This window comes from Kogia breviceps, chromosome 10, assembly GCF_026419965.1.
Source record: "Kogia breviceps isolate mKogBre1 chromosome 10, mKogBre1 haplotype 1, whole genome shotgun sequence".
NCBI lineage: Eukaryota > Metazoa > Chordata > Mammalia > Artiodactyla > Physeteridae > Kogia > Kogia breviceps.
Window position 1 is genome coordinate 100,544,027 of NC_081319.1, and position 18,966 is coordinate 100,562,992.

Here is an 18,966-nt window from a genome sequence, read left to right on the forward strand (position 1 = left end):
GATTAAATACAGGAGGCCAAGACTTGGTGGGATAATGGTTAAGTGTGTGCTTTTCACCTTGATTTGAATTCTGGTTCCAAAACCTACTTAGCAAAATGACTTAGAGCTTTCACTCTACCTCAGCCATAAAATGGTCATCACAAGAAGCCTTATCTCATTGATCTTTTTATGTTACCACTAATAGGGCGAAGACAAAATATTTTAAAATTAAGAACAAAGCAGCTCTAAAAACAAGCAATGAACAAAACCCAAATATATACCTAAAATGAAGTTTTGGTTAACTACAGTATGCCATTATTATTTCTCTTTCTAGCATGTCCACGATTGTATTGTTTGAAAGGACAAATGAGCAATTATGAACAGTACTTATACCTTTATATCCTAAGTTCTTTCTAAAACCAGTATTTTTAGAACAAAGTAGAGTTTACTGCCTTCGTGGACATTATGACATTTAACCTCAAAATAAATGAATGACATAGACATTATTTCTATTTCACGGATGAGAAACTCAATTTTGGAGAAATAATGCAAGTTACCCCAAATCTTATAACTTATTAGGACAATATTGGGAATGAAACCCTTGCCTCATAAATATTATAACAAATTCAATAAAGACGTTAAAATTGGTCCATATCAAAAGAAAAATCTTAAAAAAAAACCCCATTTGTTGACTCCCTATTGCTCTTAGGATAAATTAAGCTTTTTTCCATGGATGCAAAGATGCTGATAATGTGGCCTCGGCCTCCTCCCACAGCTTCATGCTCATCTAATAGAGCCAGCCTCCCTCCATGGACCCAGCCACCCAACCACATTTTAAAAAAAACTAATTAATTAATTAATTAATTAATTCTTGGCTGTGTTGGGTCTTCTTTGCTGCGCGCGGGCTTTCTCTAGTTGCGGTGAGCGGGGGCTTCTCTTGTTGCGGAGCACGGACTCCAGGCCCACGGGCTTCAGTAGTTGTGGCACGTGGACTTCAGTAGTTGTGGATCGCGGGCTCTAGAGCGCAGGCTCAGTAGTTGTGGCTCACGGGCCTAGTTGCTCCGCGGCATGTGGGATCTTCCCCGACCAGGGCTCGAACCTGTGTCCCCTGCATTGGCAGGCAGACTCCTAACCACTGTGCCACTAGGGAAGTCCCCCAACCACCCTTTTATCTTGAGCTGTACCCAAGTTCCAAATATCCTCCGAGTTCTGGTGTGCCATTGGACATTTGTCCCCGATGTTAACTCCTACTTATCCTTTGGCTTCCAAACTCAGTCATTTTTGCTACTGTCTATGCACATTAATTAGCTCCAACAAGATTTCAGGTGTTTGAGAGCAGAGGCCATACTGTATTTATTGGTGTGTCTTCCGGAGCATACAGTACTTGTACACAGTAGGTATTCATTAACTACTTCTAAAAGAGAAAAGGAAATGAAATGTGAAACTCTAGTTATAGAGGTGCAACAGGTGTAATGTAAGTTCAGTTTACCAACAATAAGTACTAGGAGGAAATGTTAAGATAAGCTTAAGAGCCAAATCATGGTACCAGTAGTTTCTAAAATAGAAATTAATCTGATTGAGAAGAAACACATCAATTCAGATAAAATGATATTATTTTAACATTATATATGGGGAGCCTGTCACTAGTAATGGATAAGGAAATAAATATCATTATTTTATTGTTTTACAACTTCATGTTTATTTAGTCTCATCTCCCCTCTTTAACCTATAAAAATAATATTTTAGGTAAAATATTCAAAAGAGAGAAGTGAGCCCATAAACTCACTTCCAGGAGGCATGAGCAAATGCTACTAAACTCACTCTCTAGTGAAAAGGTAGATGACAGCCCTCTGGTGTGCCTTCTAGAAATTTCCAGAGTACTTAGGCATGTGTGGGGACCTCCCCAAATGCATCGGTTGATGTTATGTTAACTGCCAACTTGATTATTTTAAAGATCAAGAAGAAATTTCTCCAGATGATTTTTGATATTTTCAAGTGAAAAATAGCTGTATTGGCCTTTCTGATTACAGAAGACAACTTAAGCTCTTTGTTAAGAAAATCAGAGAATTAAAAAAACTACATGTAAGAGTATAGCTCTCAACAAGCACGTGCTCCTGTTCTGGAACCACATTAACTGAGTTCACACTTACCTTCATTTTATTAGTCATAGCTGTCTAACTATGCAAAGGAGAAGTGGAGTTGATAAATAAATATATAATCACTTCAAACTTAGGAAAAAAATACAGGTAACAGCAGAGTGGCACCAAGTGGCCCCAGCCGATGCCCTATGGAGTAGATGAGCTACTCTGCTGAGTCATCTCTGATTTTCTGATCTACATGATGGGGAGATATAGAAAAATGTTGTTTCAAGTCACCGAATTTTGGAGTAGTTTGTTATGCAGCAATAGATAACTGAAGAACTTATTTAGCCTCTTCTGTGACCAAGAACTACATCGAGAGTTGGAGAAATAGAGTCAGGGCTCTCTTCTTAAATTGCTTGGGTAGCTTCTGCAAATTTAACCTTGTGTGCTTAAGGAAAAAGAATCATTATGTGTCTAAATTCCGAGTTGGTTCACCCAAAAGGCATTTGAGTCCTGTGTGCAATGTCTTGTCCTTTAGTTATGCTGCGTGTATGTGAAAAAGAAGGTGTAGGAGATGGAAGTGGATAAATAGGGGGGCTGTTATGGACTGAACTGTGTTCCCCCCAAATTCATAGGCTGAGGCTCTAAATCCCAGTACCTCAGGATGTGACTAAGTTTGGAGACAGGGTCTTTAAAGAGGTGAGTAAGTTAAAATGAGGACATTGGGTGGGCCCTCATCTAATCTGCCTGGTGTCCTTAAAGAAGAGGAGATTGACACAGACACACACAGAGGGAAGACCACGTGTGGACACAGGGAGACACACCAAGGAGAGAGGCCTCAGAAGAAACCAGTCCTGCCGACGCCTTGATCTTGGATGTCCAGTTCCAGAACTGTGAGAAAATAAGTTCTTATTGTTAAAGCCATCCAGGCAGTGGTGCTTTGCTATGGTGGTCCTGAAAAAGTAATAGAGGGGCTCATGAAGAACTGGTGACAATGAATTGTCCTTTTATTCAGTGGGAAAGAAGTAGCAACAATTTGCTTCGACCTTTTAGGATTCAATGCGGAAATTTGGCATCATTGAAATAAGGTCTAGGGACTTCCCTGGCGGTCCAGTGGTTAAGACTCTGCACTTCCAATGCAGGGGACGCAGGTTCGATCCCTGGTTGGGGAACCAAGATCCCACATGCTGCACAGCACAGCCAAAAAGAAAAAAAAGAAATAAGGCTCCCCTATTGTAGTTGGTTTTGGCTAATTGTATGGCACATATAGGCACCTCAGAAGCTCCAGAGAAAACCTGACTTAAACTCACTGTGTCATCGGACTCCTTCATGGTTCTATAGAATTTTAAGAAGCATATCAACCAGTTACTATTTATACATCAGTGTGGCAAGGTACCATTATTATAGTAGTAGACGGGCACCATTTTTGTTTTACTGGAGGGAAATCCAATATGAATAAAATAGCAACTTTTCAAACATGACATTTAATCCATGCAGGTAAATCAAACTGAGAATCTATTATTCATTATTAAAGGGGTGGCATATTTTTATTACACTGAGAATGAAACACAAATACTGTGAAAAATTTAGTACCTTTTCTTGAACTTTTAAGACACATCATGCAGTCATCTAGGTGGTACTGGCACCCATTTTAAAATATAGCCATGAAATTAATAAGCTGGAAGTTTTATGCCTGAAAAAAGATGCTCAATTTCAGTGAAATAGGCAAATTTATTTTTTATTTAAAGCTTCCTAAATACTTAAGATGGTAAAGTACTTCAGTAATGTTCTGATTCCAATATGTATATGAAGAATATAGTTCATATTCTTGTCATTATTAGTCATGGCCCCAGTGTTCTTCCCTGAAGTGCTTTCTGAAGACTGCATATATCAGAAACGGATTAAAATGACCTAAAGTATTAATTCTTAAAATATGATGAACCAAACATTTTGCAAGAGGTTATTTTCTGTGTGACATGTAATATCGAAGAATTGAAATGATTTGAATAACTCCTTGGAAGGAGTGGTCTTAGGAAAACTAGAGCCTGAGCATGATTGCTTTTATTGATTATTGATTATTACCATTCATAATGAATAGCCCTGGACTATAGTATATCATGTGGCTTTAAAAAGTTTGCCATTATATCAGTGGGGGAAGCCCTTTTTGTCAGTTCCTGAAACGGTCACCTCTGCTGGTCAAGGATTCCCTGAGACTTGTGAGAGTCCTGATTGTAAATGGCTTCTCCTGAGTGGTCACTGGGCATGCTGCTTTTAACAGTGGTCTGGTTCTGCTACTCACTTAGCATTCATCACTTTAGGAAAATTACCTAATCTCCCTCGCCTCAGTTCCTTCATTTGTAAGATGGGAATCTGTTACCTTATTCATAGAGACCTTGTGAGCATTAAATAATGTGATGTATAGATTGCTTAGTACAGTGGGTTGCATGTAGGAAATAACTGGTGGCTATAATTAGTTTTTCATTATAATAATAATTCTCCATGTAGCATGTTCTCTTCTTTTCCCTCTCTGTTAGATTTCTCCAGCCCTCCAAAACATGCCTTCAAGAAGTATCAGTTAATCCATTCTTGATTTCTCCCTCTAAGAGAACTCAGTTTCCATTCAATTTATTGGATGCTCTTTTGCCTCAACTTCTTGTTACTGAGTGATGTGAGGGGTTTCAGGGCCAGCAGTGCAAAAAGCCATGTTATCATTGTCTCATAGTCTCTGGCAGAGAGGAAGAATAATGTGTATTGAGTGCCTGAACTGTGCCAGTTTCATCACTATGTGTTTAATACACACTATCAGTGCAAATTGCACACAGAGCAATCTATTGTTAATTCCTTTTTGCAGACTAGAGAAACTGAGGTTTTAGAGATGAGAGCTTGGCCAGAAGTTTGAAGCTGAGATTGGAGCCCACGGTCCAAACACCGAGGTTCACAAATTACCCTACAGAAAACGGCAAGAACTGATATGTTGGGGTTTTTTTTTTTTTTTTTTTTTTTTTTTTGTGGTACGCGGGCCTCTCACTGCTGTGGCCTCTCCCATTGCGGAGCACAGGCTCCGGACGCACAGGCTCAGCGGCCATGGCTCACGGGCCCAGCCGCTCCGCGGCATGTGGGATCTTCCCGGACCGGGGCACGAACCCGTGTCCCCTGCATCGGCAGGCGGATTCTCAACCACTGCGCCACCAGGGAAGCCCGATATGTTGGTTTTTCAAATCTGTAAACTACTCATCGATTCCTGTAATTTTTCTTTGTATTTTTACCAGGTTTATTTCCATTTCTAAAGCCAAAACCCTCACTCTTTCTGTCTCTTCTTCTGTCCTTTGTGTCGGTTTTCTACATCTGTTCACAGCTGATTCACTCAGAGTTGAGCGCCCTAGTTACAAATTAGTAGTAGTTGTTCACTCTGCATGCAATTCAATAATCAAATCATTTTTACCACAGTCTCATTGGGGAATGAGGCTGCTGCATTACATAATATTGACAGGTGGTCGCTCAAACATATTTGCCAGCACTAAAATGTAAGCTTCTTGAGAGCAAGAGCTGGGGTCTATTTTGTTCACTGCTGAATCTCTTACACCTAGAACTGTGGCTGTCTTAATAAATATTTTCAAATGAATGAATCAATCTAAAAATTCAAACACCGAGGGCTTCCCTGGTGGCGCAGCGGTTGAGAGTCCGCCTGCCGATGCAGGGGACACGGGTTCGTGCCGCGGTCCGGGAAGATCCCACGTGCCGTGGAGCGGCTGGGCCCGTGAGCCATGGCCGCTGAGCCTGCGAGTCTGGAACCTGTGCTCCGCAACGGGAGAGGCCACAGCAGGGAGAGGCCCGCGTACCGCAAAAAAAAAAATAAATAAAATAAAAATTCAAACGACTCACATTGCAGACTTCAAATAGACAACTGTTTTCTGCTTTATAGTTGAAAAATGTTTTAACTTTTTAAAACTTCTGGTGTTTTATGCAGATTCACATTCTTTATTTTATTGGCACTATTTTCAAAGTGCCATAAATCCAACTTCGTCCTTTGTGTCTGTTCTCTACATCTGTTCACATCTGATTTATTCAGGGTTAAGAATGCCCTAGTTACAAAATAGTCGTTCTTGTTCACTTTGCATGCAATTCAACAATCAAATCATTTTGAATTCTCTAAAGAGGAGGAACTTGCTTCTATATTTGAACTCACTCACATTCAGAGGGAATAGGTTTTAATATTTCAACATCTATACAAAATGCTTTACAATGACTTTTAAGGCACTAATTCTCCTATGAACGCCGAGTGAAGTCGCAAAGGGCTGACTAGGGTAAAGAATTTCTCCAAGGTCACATGGCCTGGTAATTGCAAAGAACAGGGCTGGCTATCTTTTCCTATCCATCTGCCTCATAGGTGTACCAAGCTGTACTCAATGACTTTGAACTGATGGGGCTCTCAAAGCTTATAGTGGTGGCAGGAAAATAATTCGGGTTCAAACAAACAAAAAAGTCACTAAACTCAAGGACCAATAAAGGTCAGTCTAGTAAACTGCCAATCAGAGCCTGTCAAGCCTCTGCTTAAGCTCTCCTAGTAGCTCTCCATTATATTTAGAATAAAATCCAAATTCCTTACCTGGGCCTCCAAGCCTTACGTGATTGGGCCTCTATCCCCCTTTCTAATTTATTTCATGTGACTTTTCTGCTTGTGTATTTCATTTGAGACTCACTTTCTGTTCTTTGAATAGACCAAGCTCATTCTTATTACAAGGCTGCGTTAGTTGTGGCTTCCTACCTAGTGGGGTTCCTCCTCAAACCTTGACGCTGCTGGTCCCAGGTTAAGTGTCCCTTCCCGAGACAACATTTTCTTAACAGAATAGCTCCTCCTCTGGTCATTTTCTAGTACATCTCTAATTTATTTTTTATTATTTCGATATCACTAGTGATAAATTAGAGCATTTATCACTATTGATATTGTCTTATTTGTTTATTGCTTATCCCCTCCGCTGCCAGACTGTAGCTCAAGAAGAAGAGCTTATTTCATTTTTTTTTATCCTCAGTGCCAAAAATGGTGCTTAAGTACCAATGGGCATTTAATAAAGGTGTGTGAATGAATGATTGAATGAATGAATGAATGAACAGAGGGAAGTCCTGAAGTTGGATATGGCTTTTGACATAGTCAAATCAATAATTTAGTAGCTGGGAAAACATGAACAGATCATTACTTTTTAAAAGCTTCTTTTCAATCACCTGTAAAATGGGCTAATATTAACTACATTGACGTGCAGATCCAATGTTGTATCGCGCATGTGAGAGCTTCGTAAAATGCAAAACGCTGCGCAGGCGTTAATACATTGCCAGATATCTTTGGTACAATGTGAGTTTCCCAAAGGGAAAGTGTTGATTAGCAATTATTGCCAAAAGTTTTATCCTTTCCAAATGATGTATTTGCCTGTTCCTTGTAAAACCATTTGTGGTTAATTTGTTGGTCTTTGATCTAATCATGCTGCAGATGTTCAGAAATGCCATCTTTTTGTGCATTGAGGCTCAGTCACTGGGGTTTGTAAAAGTAATGGGCTGTGCCCAATTTTTCCCCAGTGTGTTCAACTCTCAGGGACAAAGAAGGGAAAATCTATCTTTTGCCTAACAAGGAGAAACTGAAAATTCAACTTTTGTTTTCACTTCAGAAAAAGAAAAAAAAGGGGGGGGGTAGGGGGAGAAATCCCAGAACTGAAATTTCTAAATTAAAATATTCAATTAGATTTTGCCATCTCCCTAGAGTGAAATATTCTTAGTTGAACATTTGAGTAGCATGTGAAGAGATGAGTTATGACACATTGAGGTTGAGGTCAGGTAATGGAATTGCGATGTAATGAGATGATATGCCATATATTTCCTCTTGATTTCAGTCATGTTTGATGGAAAATGGTGGAAAGGCCATATTTTTTAGCCAGTAATTATTCAGGTATGAATCAGTTTGATTTTAGACAGAAATGTGGCTGCCCTAAGCTATGAAGTCAATTAGACATATGATCAAGGACACACAAACCTGTCTTGTCTTGGTATCCGTATTGGACGATGATTCTCAAAGAGTGGTCTGAAGGACCACGTGAATCACCATTACCTTGACATGCCTGTAGAAATTAAAATTCCTGAGCTTCACCTCAGACTTACTGAATAAAGGATGAGAATGGACCTAGAAATCTGCATTTTAAATAAACTCCTTTGGGTAATTCTTACACAAATCAAATTTGGGAGACTGCTAGATGATGTCCTTGAGGACATCATCGTATGATTGTAGAGGTTTCTTAAATAATTAAATTCTTGGTTGAGAAATCACAAAATTCAATTCAGGGACTGTAAGTTTGAGAGATCATAGACTTGTGCCCTCAGTTTAGGAAGATTTTTATTCAGAATTACTAATTTGTAAGCTATCTGATGAATCTAGCCCTCAGAAAGACTCATTTTTTAAAAATTATTTTATTTTTTATTAAAGTATAGTTGATTTACAATGTTGTGGTAGTTTTAGGTGTACAGCAATGTGATTTGGTTTTATGCATATATATGTATATATATTCGGAGAGATTCATTCTTTAAGGATGCTGGATGATGAGGTTTTTAAGGACGCTGGATGCTGGAGCTTTTCAGGATGCTGATGATGGAGTTTTGTTGGAGATGGTTTCTCTTGCTAAGTTCTGTGTCTACTTTTGATGCCTGCACTCAGTGAGAGCAATTAAGGAGAGAACAGGCTGAATACAGAGAAACGTGGGAGAGAGCCCAGCTCCTCAGCCTGTAGGGTTAATGAAGAGCAGGAAATAGGGGGTAGAGGAATGGTCTTGAGCTCCTTCATCAGGAATCCAAGGTAGGCTGTCTGATGTTCACCTCCAACATTTTGGAAGCATGGCCTGAATGGCTCTGGAGCACATGGGCGGGAATCAAATCCCAGCTCAACCCTCTACACCTGCTTTCTGTGTGACCTTGGACCAGCTCTCTTTGCCTCAGTTGTGTCGTTGGTCAAATGGAGTTATAATAGAATCAACTTCATAGGATTACTGTGGTGATTCTGTTCATAAGGATAAAGTGATTTAAGAAGTACCTTGCATTTAGTAAGCTTTTGATACATGTTCATGGTTGATGCTATACTGTTAGGTTTACAGAACTCAAAAAATTAATTTCTAAAACAGGGAACTGGAACTGTTACATTTGCACATGAGAACACTGGTTTTCCAATGGTGTAGGTGTAAGATTTTTCTCTCTTCTTCCATTCAGAAGCTATGACAGTTATAGCTGTTACCACCCTCTGTCCTTGATCCCTAGGCCAAGATAAGTTTCTAAGAATAATGACTTTCTTTCATCCCGCAGCAGAAAGACTGGGGATTAGAGCTAATATGTCTGTTTATTTATCTTGGCGAAGGGAATGGAAAGGAAAATAATGGTATCCTTAAACTCTCACTGGGTAACCTAGATCACCCGTGCTGTGGCATCAATTCCCGGTCATCTGTCCAGAGTTGTTTCCCTCAGAAAGAACACTTTGCTATTTTCTAGTGCAAATTAAGTATATTTATTTACTTCCTTAACTATGCTTATTCCCAACCGGATGGATATTAGTCCCAGAAGACACCATTTTGTTCCTTTCTTATTCTCCCAAATTGCCACCTTCCCTTCGTCACCACCGTCCTTCCTTTCCCACCCCTTCCACCACCGGCAGCAGCACTTTATAAATGGTGAGACAAAGATCCATCCCCCAATGATAGGTTACTTACTGGAGTGTTACATTGGGATTTGCTCTTACATTTGTCTGATGCCAAAGCCCATGCTTTTAACCCATTAGGACATATAGCTTCCCTTTTAAATCAGAGAAGCAATTAAACAGGGCAGGATTGAACAATTAGGACTGAGGTAAACTATATATAAAGTCAAAAGCACTTAAGACGCATTTATAGGAATTCCAGCCAAAGAAACATCCAAGCAGCATCACTGTAGTGTTACCACAAACAACTGAAGCATTGTTGGGTATTCTGCTTATCCACTGTACTGCAGATTACGTGAGTATTTGTGTTTTCCTCTACAGTTGGTTTTATCATGACGCTGGCAAAGAACCACTAGGTTTTCGACTTTATATCCAATGACTTAGAATATGGCTCTGAAGCTATTGTGGTATAATACTCATGTTTATAGAACAGTTAAGACTGGATGTGAGTCAATACAAAGCAGGAGCAGTCAGTCAATATTATCTTGGTTTTTTTTTATGGTAACAAAACCCCCCACTATTTCAGTGGCTGAATACAACAGAAACTTATTTTTCACCCAAGCTATGTGTCTACTTCAGGACAGCTAGGGTCTCTGCTTTACCCATTCTCATTCTAAGTCAAAGACTGGTCACTGGTCACTGTAGCAAAGGAGAAAAATGAAAGAAAACTCTGGCGAATCTAGAACCAATAATAAGTGCCCTGGCCTAGAACTGACACATATTCTCTCCACTCAGAGGTCCTTGTCCAGAGCTAGTCAAATGGTCTACCCAACCACAACGGGGCCTGGACAGGCGATCCTACTATACGCTTAGAAGGTGAAGAGCTGGAAATATTTGATGAACAGCACTTATGACACCATAACTGCTGAGGAGGGAGTGAAGCTTTCTAATAAAAAGCTGTTCACAAGGAATTGATTTACCTTATGGAGTGGCAAGCATTCCTATCAGCGTAGGGTTCAGATAGAGACTGAACTGTCCCCTGTAGGACAGAAAAGACTTCTAACTGAGCAAGGGCCTGAATATAACAGTGCTTCTTAAATTATGTGGCCTATGTATAATCAGTATTTTAATTAGATAGTCTGTACTCCTCAACACAATTTTTCAAATGCCCTTTTCTGAGGTCACTGAGGTCTTTTGTTAATATTGTTATTATTTTAAGTTTTAAGAACTTCAAAAAGCTTAGAATGTCTTAGTAATTGTTATGAAAACATTTAAGTCTCCAAGTTCATGTCTGGACCTCACCAGTACCTCTGCCTGTACTTCTGTTTGAAAGCCTGGAGATTAGAAATTATGACCTAAAAGATATTGTCCAAACTAAACACATGAGATTCTTTGGTTATAATGAGCAAAACTCGGGGGAGGAAGAGGTATGTCCTGATGAAGAGGCTGTCGTGAGAAAATAGTAGACTCTGTGTGTGTGTGTGTGTGTGTGTGTGTGTGTGTGTGAGAGAGAGAGAGACAGACAGACAGACAGATATATTGTCAACAAATTTGACCATATTTAATTTGCATGTTTATGTATTACGTATTTTAACATATATTTAACTATATGTTTAACAGAAAATAAAACTAGAAAGTTAGATTGTGGTGAGGTAGCATTAGGGTCTTTAATACAATGCTGAAGAATTATAAGTTTTATGATAAATGTAAAGTGATAATATGAGGTTAGGCAAGAAACAGCCTACCAAGGAGCAAAAAGTAGAGCTTATACTGAACCAAAGTTTCTGGTAACATTTTGTTCAGTGCCAGAGATAAAAGTAACTTTTTATGATCAGAGTGCAGGGTAAAAAGGCTGGGCAAAAAAATGAAAGTGGAATTTTCCATATGATAGATAATATGTTTATATTAATTCTGGATTTCATGATAAGGAAAGTATGACCCTTTGACATTCAATAATGAACTTTTCTGTTAAATATCATAGGTAGCCCTTTATTTTTAAGGTTTTATCTTTGATTTTATTGGTTTGACTATGATATGCTGAGGTTTCCTTTTTCCTTTTTCTTTTTGAGATTTTCTGAATTCCTTGGTTTCGTGGGTTGATGTCTTTCATCAGTTTTGGAAAATTCTCAGCCGCTATCTCTTCACATGTTTTTCTGTACCATTGTCTTTCTCTTTTCCTTTTAGGACTCCAATTACATGTGTTTAGATTGTTTATTACTGTCCCACTCATCTTACATGCTCTGATCAGTTGGGGGTTTTCCCCCCCTTTTTTCATTCTATTTGCCTTTGTTGGGACTTTCCTAACTGGCCTCTACTAGAGGTCATCTATCCTTTTTCTGCCATGTCCATTTCTACTGTTAAGCCCATTCAATGAAATTTTCATTTCAAGTACCTTAAACATTTTTAAAGTTCACTCTTGAAATTTTCCTCCCTCCCCTTGTTATTTCCATCTTTCTCCCTATTTCTTTATCCTAATTATAATGATTGTTTAAAGTATTTGTTTGTTAAGTCTAACATCTGAGTCATCCGTGGGTCGGTTTCCATTGACTGTTCTCTTTTATCTGTGCATCACATTTCCCTGCTTCTATGGATGTCTCATAGTTGTGTATTGTATGCCAGATATTGTGTATAAATGAATTGTAAAGACTGAAGTAGAAAATATTTACCCCGCACACAAAAATCAGCCTCTGTCAGGCAGCTACAGTGATCTTTCTGATTAGAGTTCAGCTAAGTTGGGGTTAGGTTGTGGCTTTGATTAGTTTTAATTCACCACTGGTTTTAAAAGTTTTCAAGTGTGAAAGATCCCTCCTTCCAGCTGGGCTTGGTATCCAAGCACCACATAACCACTCTGCTCCCTAGCCCTGCCTTGAGATTTCTGTGCCATGGAAGCTCTCTTTTTGACTTTCAGCTTGAACCCAATTGCTCACATGCTGCTGAATAAGAGTCCTAAAATTGAGAATTTGTAAATAGTAAGGACTCATTCTGTGTCTGGGGCTCATGTGTATTCGACATTCCACATTAGTCCAAGATTGTTAAAATTTTAGCCAGTTTCTCCTTTTACCTACAAAGTCTCTCACCCAATGACAGATCTACTCCTTCACCCGTTCCCTGAGATTAAAGCTACCTCTAGTCCTAGCTCATATATGAAGGGCTTATGCTCTCTGAGATTTAGTTTCCCCTAAGCTTCATGTTCTCAGCTTCCCAAGGTGTTTAAAATATACGTAATTTTGTAATTTACCTGGAGTTTTTTCCTTGTTATAGTAAGAATTATGGTCGTTTATGACCATCTCCATCATAAGGAGAAGCAGAACTTTGAAAGCCTTCTGTTTTTGAAATTACTTTGTCAACTTTTTTTCTGAGTATGAAAACAATAATCTTTCCAAATATTTCAGAAAATCCAGACAATTGAAAACTACTTCATCAATATGCATTTTCATCATTTTGTAAGACTTCCTTAATCCTTTCTGAGTTGCTTCAATTTAAAAGTACTTCATGTCCAAATGGAAGGAATTTTGCTTTCTCTTCCAATCCTCCGTACAGACTTCAGCCTACAAAATTCTTGTTTGTTTCTTTTAGGCTTGTTCTCCACTCTCCTTTCACATGCACCTTCTTTGATATGGAAGATCAAATGCATCACCCTTATGTTATGCAATGAAATTCAACTCCCTAATGCCTCTTCCTTCAAAAAACAATGCCCTTCATGGCACTCAGAAAATAAAGCTACCCCGAAGAAATTATGACCTCCAGCTACCAGGGCTTTGATGATGAGATAGCATTGGTAGTTGGGAGGAGACTGATCCATTTATTTCCTTTATTATATAGCATTCAATGACAAAGCTACAGAAAACTATGGAAACATCACATCATAGGACAGCTATGGAAATACTCAGGTTTGCGGAAAGCTTCCTCTGAGAGGTACAATGAAACTTAGTGATCCTTTCTTGCCAGGGAGGAAAAAAAATGAGTCCCAACCTACACATTACAGGGCAAAAGATCTCTTCTACAACATACAGCAAGGGAAAGGCCCTAAAAGAATAAATAAGACAACTATTGTCAGATAAATTCCTCTGTTTGATAACATATGGCTCTTACCCTCCTTTTCAGTCAATATCAGTGACTAGGTTTTGTCTTGTTCAGATACTTATTTTTTTTGGGGGGGGGCTGTTAGGGTAATTGAATGTGACACCTCTATCTTGTGAAATAGGGTGAAGTGAAGATCCTTTTGTGCCTAAAGACTGGCTTCTAATTTACATTGTTACAGGTGACACAATGCTGCCTGGTGTTACTGGGTTATGTTTGGTAGCCTTGAACTGTTTCTCATGCACACAATGATACTAGTGTTTTACATATTTACAGATGATCTTCAACCTTAAAATGTTCTTTTCTTCTTTATTAAAATAAACTATAAGTCATAGAAATAGTTGGGATAAAGTCATAAGATTAATAATAATAATAATATTTATGTGCATTTTACATTTTCATGAACATTTTAATATTTGTTACCCAAATTGGTAATTGCATCAACTCTGTGAGGAAGGTGCTTATATCCTTTTTTTTTTAATGGATGAGGACATTTGAATGCATGGAAACTTAAATACAAAAAGAGAAGTGACTTGCCCGAGACCACAGGAAACTTAATGATAGAATTGGGTCAGTACTGGTCAACTTCTTACTTAATCTATTAATATTTTGAACATATCACTGAGTAAGATCAGGTTAGTATAAGAGGGACATTAGTTTTCACTTCTAAATGCAGAGATAAAAATTGATGAAATGACTGTAATAGCAGCAGTGCAGCTTTATTTTTAAACGATGGTCAGAAACAGGTTTCTGACCCCATTTTTCCTCCTCCTCCTCATTTAGCTTTTATTCTTTTATCACAAGGGTTACTCACAGCCATCTAACCAAATGAAAAGTATGGCTTGATTAAGAATCTCTTTTGTCTGTAATTTGTGCGTAATGTTTTTAGCTCTCCCATGGGCTGTTGTAGAAAATGGTAAATCTGGTTTAAATGAAACCTGATCCTGTTAATGGTTTAATAGCAGCTGCCACAGGGTTATGGCATTTTTCAACAGATGCTTCTGCTTCATTTTAAACATAAACTAAGTCTTGGAATACTTATATACATCATATAAAATATGCCTACATACTTTTGGTTAAATGTATTGTTATTAAATAGTCTTAGGCAGGTCCCTATCTTTGTCCATTTATAATTATTCACACAGAATTTTTAAAAAACCCAAGGCTATACTCTATTTTTAAAAAAAAGATGATTCATGTCTTGCACTTTCCTAAAATTTTTTTTAAAGGCTGGAGAATAGCCTCCATGTCTAGTCTGGGGATGTGAACAATGCCTTGGTCAATCAGATCATTCCCTCTTTATGCCTAACACTATTTACTCAGCACTGACAAATTGCGTATACAGTGATGTGCATTACAGTGTCAACTGAAATATACGGAGTAGCCACAAAATTAAATGGTACACTATATTTCTTTGAAGAGGTAGACCTTGTAATAGTTAATTCAGACTATCATTATGCCCACGATTAGTTTCTCTGGAGTGTGATCATTTGTTCAACCGTTTTCTTTTTTTAAAGAAAAGCATTTCTTCTGTTCAAAGCACGTGTGCTGGTTACCTGAATGATGCAAAGATGAATGACAGGCGAGTCAAACAATAAGACAAGAGATAGAAATAATTATACAAAGAGGTACCAGCTCAAGCAACAATATAGTATACCACTTTAGTTAACATATTACATGTGTGAGTCCTAAAGCTCATAAAGGGCAGAATCTTGAACTGGCAGGGTCAAATTTGTCTTGTTTTTTGGGGTCATGCTTTCACGGTGGTATGTTTGCTCAATTACCTTGGGCTGGAATCTTTATTTATGTGAGTGCACCCAATGGTGGGTTTTTAAGAGCAAACAGTAAAAGTACAAACCAACCCTTAAACTCTAAATTATCTGTGGGCATCGCTGACGGTGATGTGTTTCTAAATACAAGCATCCTGATCGTCTCCTGTGCTAATGTCTGTCCTAGGTACTCCCGTCTAAGAAGGATGTGAAACCTGGTGCAGCTTGCTTGTTTGAACTCATTCTCTGTCGTGGGAAATATGCTTGTCTCCACCAAGTTGTGGGCTGGACAACTTTCCCTTTGTATGATAGCAATTTGGATGTAGTGGAGGGAAAATTCAAGTGTCCACTTCTCCGAGGGCATTATGACCAGAAACTCGACAACTTCAGGAAAATTGAAGATTTGATTTGCTTGGACCTGGACCACTGGCTGTGCAATCTCTACTTTCAGGTTTGCAATCTGATTTTGTGAATGGAAAAAAGAATTAAAACATTTTCCAAAGCTGCTGCTTTCTAGCCTTTAGCTTCCTTTCATGATATTGAAAATTCCAGTATCATAAAGCTATAAAAGTAATTACATCTTAATACTGATTTCTCATAATGCAGATTAAATTTATGTCTACGAACAAGGGGTAAAATTCTAGAGTTAGAAATCTTAAGGATAATTTAATCCAAACGTCTATGTTATAAATAAGTCCGGACAGCCATCCAAGTCCCCTGATTTCTCAGTTTACAGTCTGTTGCTGCTGGAGCAGACTGGTCTCACCAGCAAGGGACAGGGGATCTATTTCTTTATCGAAAGTTCTTATTGAGCTTCTGTTGTGTGTTGAGCATTGCTTGTTCCAGGGATATGAAGAGATAGATGTGGTCTCTGCCTTCTGGATGCTTGACATTTATTTGATGAGACCAACAACAGATACCCAATGACCCACATTTCCATAGGATGAAAGTGGCCATCAGAAAGCTCTCTTTGCCATACACATGGCTTCAATGTTAGCTGCCTAGTTTACATCAGAAATTTTAAAAAAACAAAAAAAAACACTTGGTCATACACCATTTATTGGTATAGGTTTGGCATTCTATTTTCTAACCAAGTGTTTTAGCAGAAATGCTGTTGTGTAAATTCATTTTAGGCCACCACCTTGGAGGATCCAAAAAAGAAAATGACAGCATACATGAAATATAAAACATTCCAACACATTTTTAGTCAAATTGTTTTTGTCTTATATGTCCAAATTTGTTCGACCTGTTGATGTTATTTTTCTGGGGTGCTTGTATCATAAAATGCTATGATTTATTTTCTTCCTTACCTGTATGTTTGATTTTTTTTCAGTCTGTCTATCTACCTACCTACCTAACTGAAGGAACCACTAAATATGGACATTTTCAGGAAACACATGTAGTTTTGACCTAAAAATTAGCAGCTACATATCCTTCTTATGGGATGGTCTTCCTGTTTTCTACTTATTTTAAGTTTCATTAACTGACATTTTTTCCCTTTTAGCTAATTCAGTTATAATGTTTTGCTGAAATATCTTCTTGTCACAGCCTAGGTATGCTATTAAGAAAACCACTCTTAGATGAATATGTGTCTTTCTATTCATTCTGGAAATAGTGGCATCCTAAAAGAAATCTGGCTGTATGTTACAATCATGTGGGAAGCTTTAAAAATACTATAGCTTGAGTCCTGTTCCCAGATATTTTGATTAAATTGTTTTGAGATTGACCTCAGGATCAGAAATTTTTAAAAACTTCTAAAGATTAGAAAATTGATATAAGTTTGAAAAGGAAGGCCATCATAAATGAATCCAAAGGAGTTATTGAAAAATCACCCAAATTTTGAAGAAAACTGTAGAAAACACTCAACAAAGTATTTAACATATTGGTGACTTGAATACTGTACAGAGATCAAAATGAAATGAAAATATAGCCATTAAAGAAAATAAATTTTGTGGTGGCGCAGTGGCTGAGAATCCACCTGCTGATGCAGGGGATACGGGTTTGTGCCCCGGTCCGGGAAGATCCCACGTGCCGCGGAGCGGCTGGGCCCGTGAGCCGTGGCCGCTGAGGCTGCGCGTCCGGAGCCTGTGCTCCGCAACGGGAGAGGCCACAACCATGAGAGGCCGGCGTACCACAAAAAAAAAGTTACAAGGTCAAGAAAAAAGATTATCTGATGAACAACAATAGAATAACTTGATTTCACTAAAATCTACTTGATTTGAACTCATTGCCCATTTTTTTCTCCTGTTTTTTTCTGACTCCCTGTTTAAAAAAAACTTTATGAAAAAAGTAATATTATGATTTATCTGTAGAGACCTCTGGCTTTTATCCATTACAAATGGACATAATTGTACACTAGCTTTCTTATTTGGTAGCCAATAACAGAAGTTTTCTTCCTGTGTATATTTCGTAAGGAGTTGAGGAGGGGGAGTGAGTCCTACTAATTAGAATAGTACTATTATTCAGGATGTACGATCTTCTGATTGTAAGGCAGAATAAGTACGAATGTAGATGCTTCTCTTTCACAAGGATAAAAATGAAAATTTTTTGTCTTGAAACCCTATTTTCCTCCTTCTGAAATATGTGGATTTTTCTGATGTGAGTTTTCTCAAATGCAAACATTTCTGAACAAGTTAATTTTGAGTAGTCCTTTTGGAGTTAGGAGAAGAATAACTTAAGATTGGCAAGAGAAAAGAAAGATAAAGTATATATTGGAACAGAAAAGTGGTTTTGCAATGCAGACTTAGAGATTAGAGGAAACAGGTAACGTCCTGATCATTTCCCTCCGGTGTCTGTTGGAGGAAGGAAACGGCCACAGTCAGAGGGGCTGGCAGAGCCAGGACATGTGCCTCAGCCATGACCTCTTGTGTTACTAGGGGTAGAACCCAGGCTAATAACCCTGAAGTTGATCTGATTCAGCCCCCAGAGTGGGTGTGAAAGAATGTAAGATGGAAAATTATGCAAGGAAGGTAGCCTTTAACTTTTTCCTAGAAAACCTTTTCTATCAATCCCTCACTTTCCTGAATACTTCATTTCCTTTGTCATTGATTATTTCTACCAAGCATTTTATTATTAACATTCTAAACATAGAGAAAAGTTGAAAAAATTGCATACTGAGCACCCTTATATTCACCACTAGATTCTACAATCCGATCATTTATTTTTGAACTTAAACTATTGTTTCTTGAAGAGAGTAAATACTTGCTAGTAAATGAATATTTGCTAATTTTATTGCAGCATGAATATTAGACACACAGTGTTATTTGGAAGAAGAAATTATAAGATAAAACAAAGAAACTAATAAACGTATAGAGCAATGACATTGTATGTAAACCTGTTAATACAAAATATGCAATTTTTTTGTAATGAAACCAAACAAAAACAAATGGAAGTTTTG

General features: G+C 38.1%; 1 protein-coding gene across 1 annotated transcript in view; it reads left to right on the top strand.

The window, feature by feature from the left end:
- Positions 1-18,966, top strand: part of LOC131764249 (uncharacterized) — a 191,689-nt gene that overhangs the window by 66,259 nt on the left and 106,464 nt on the right.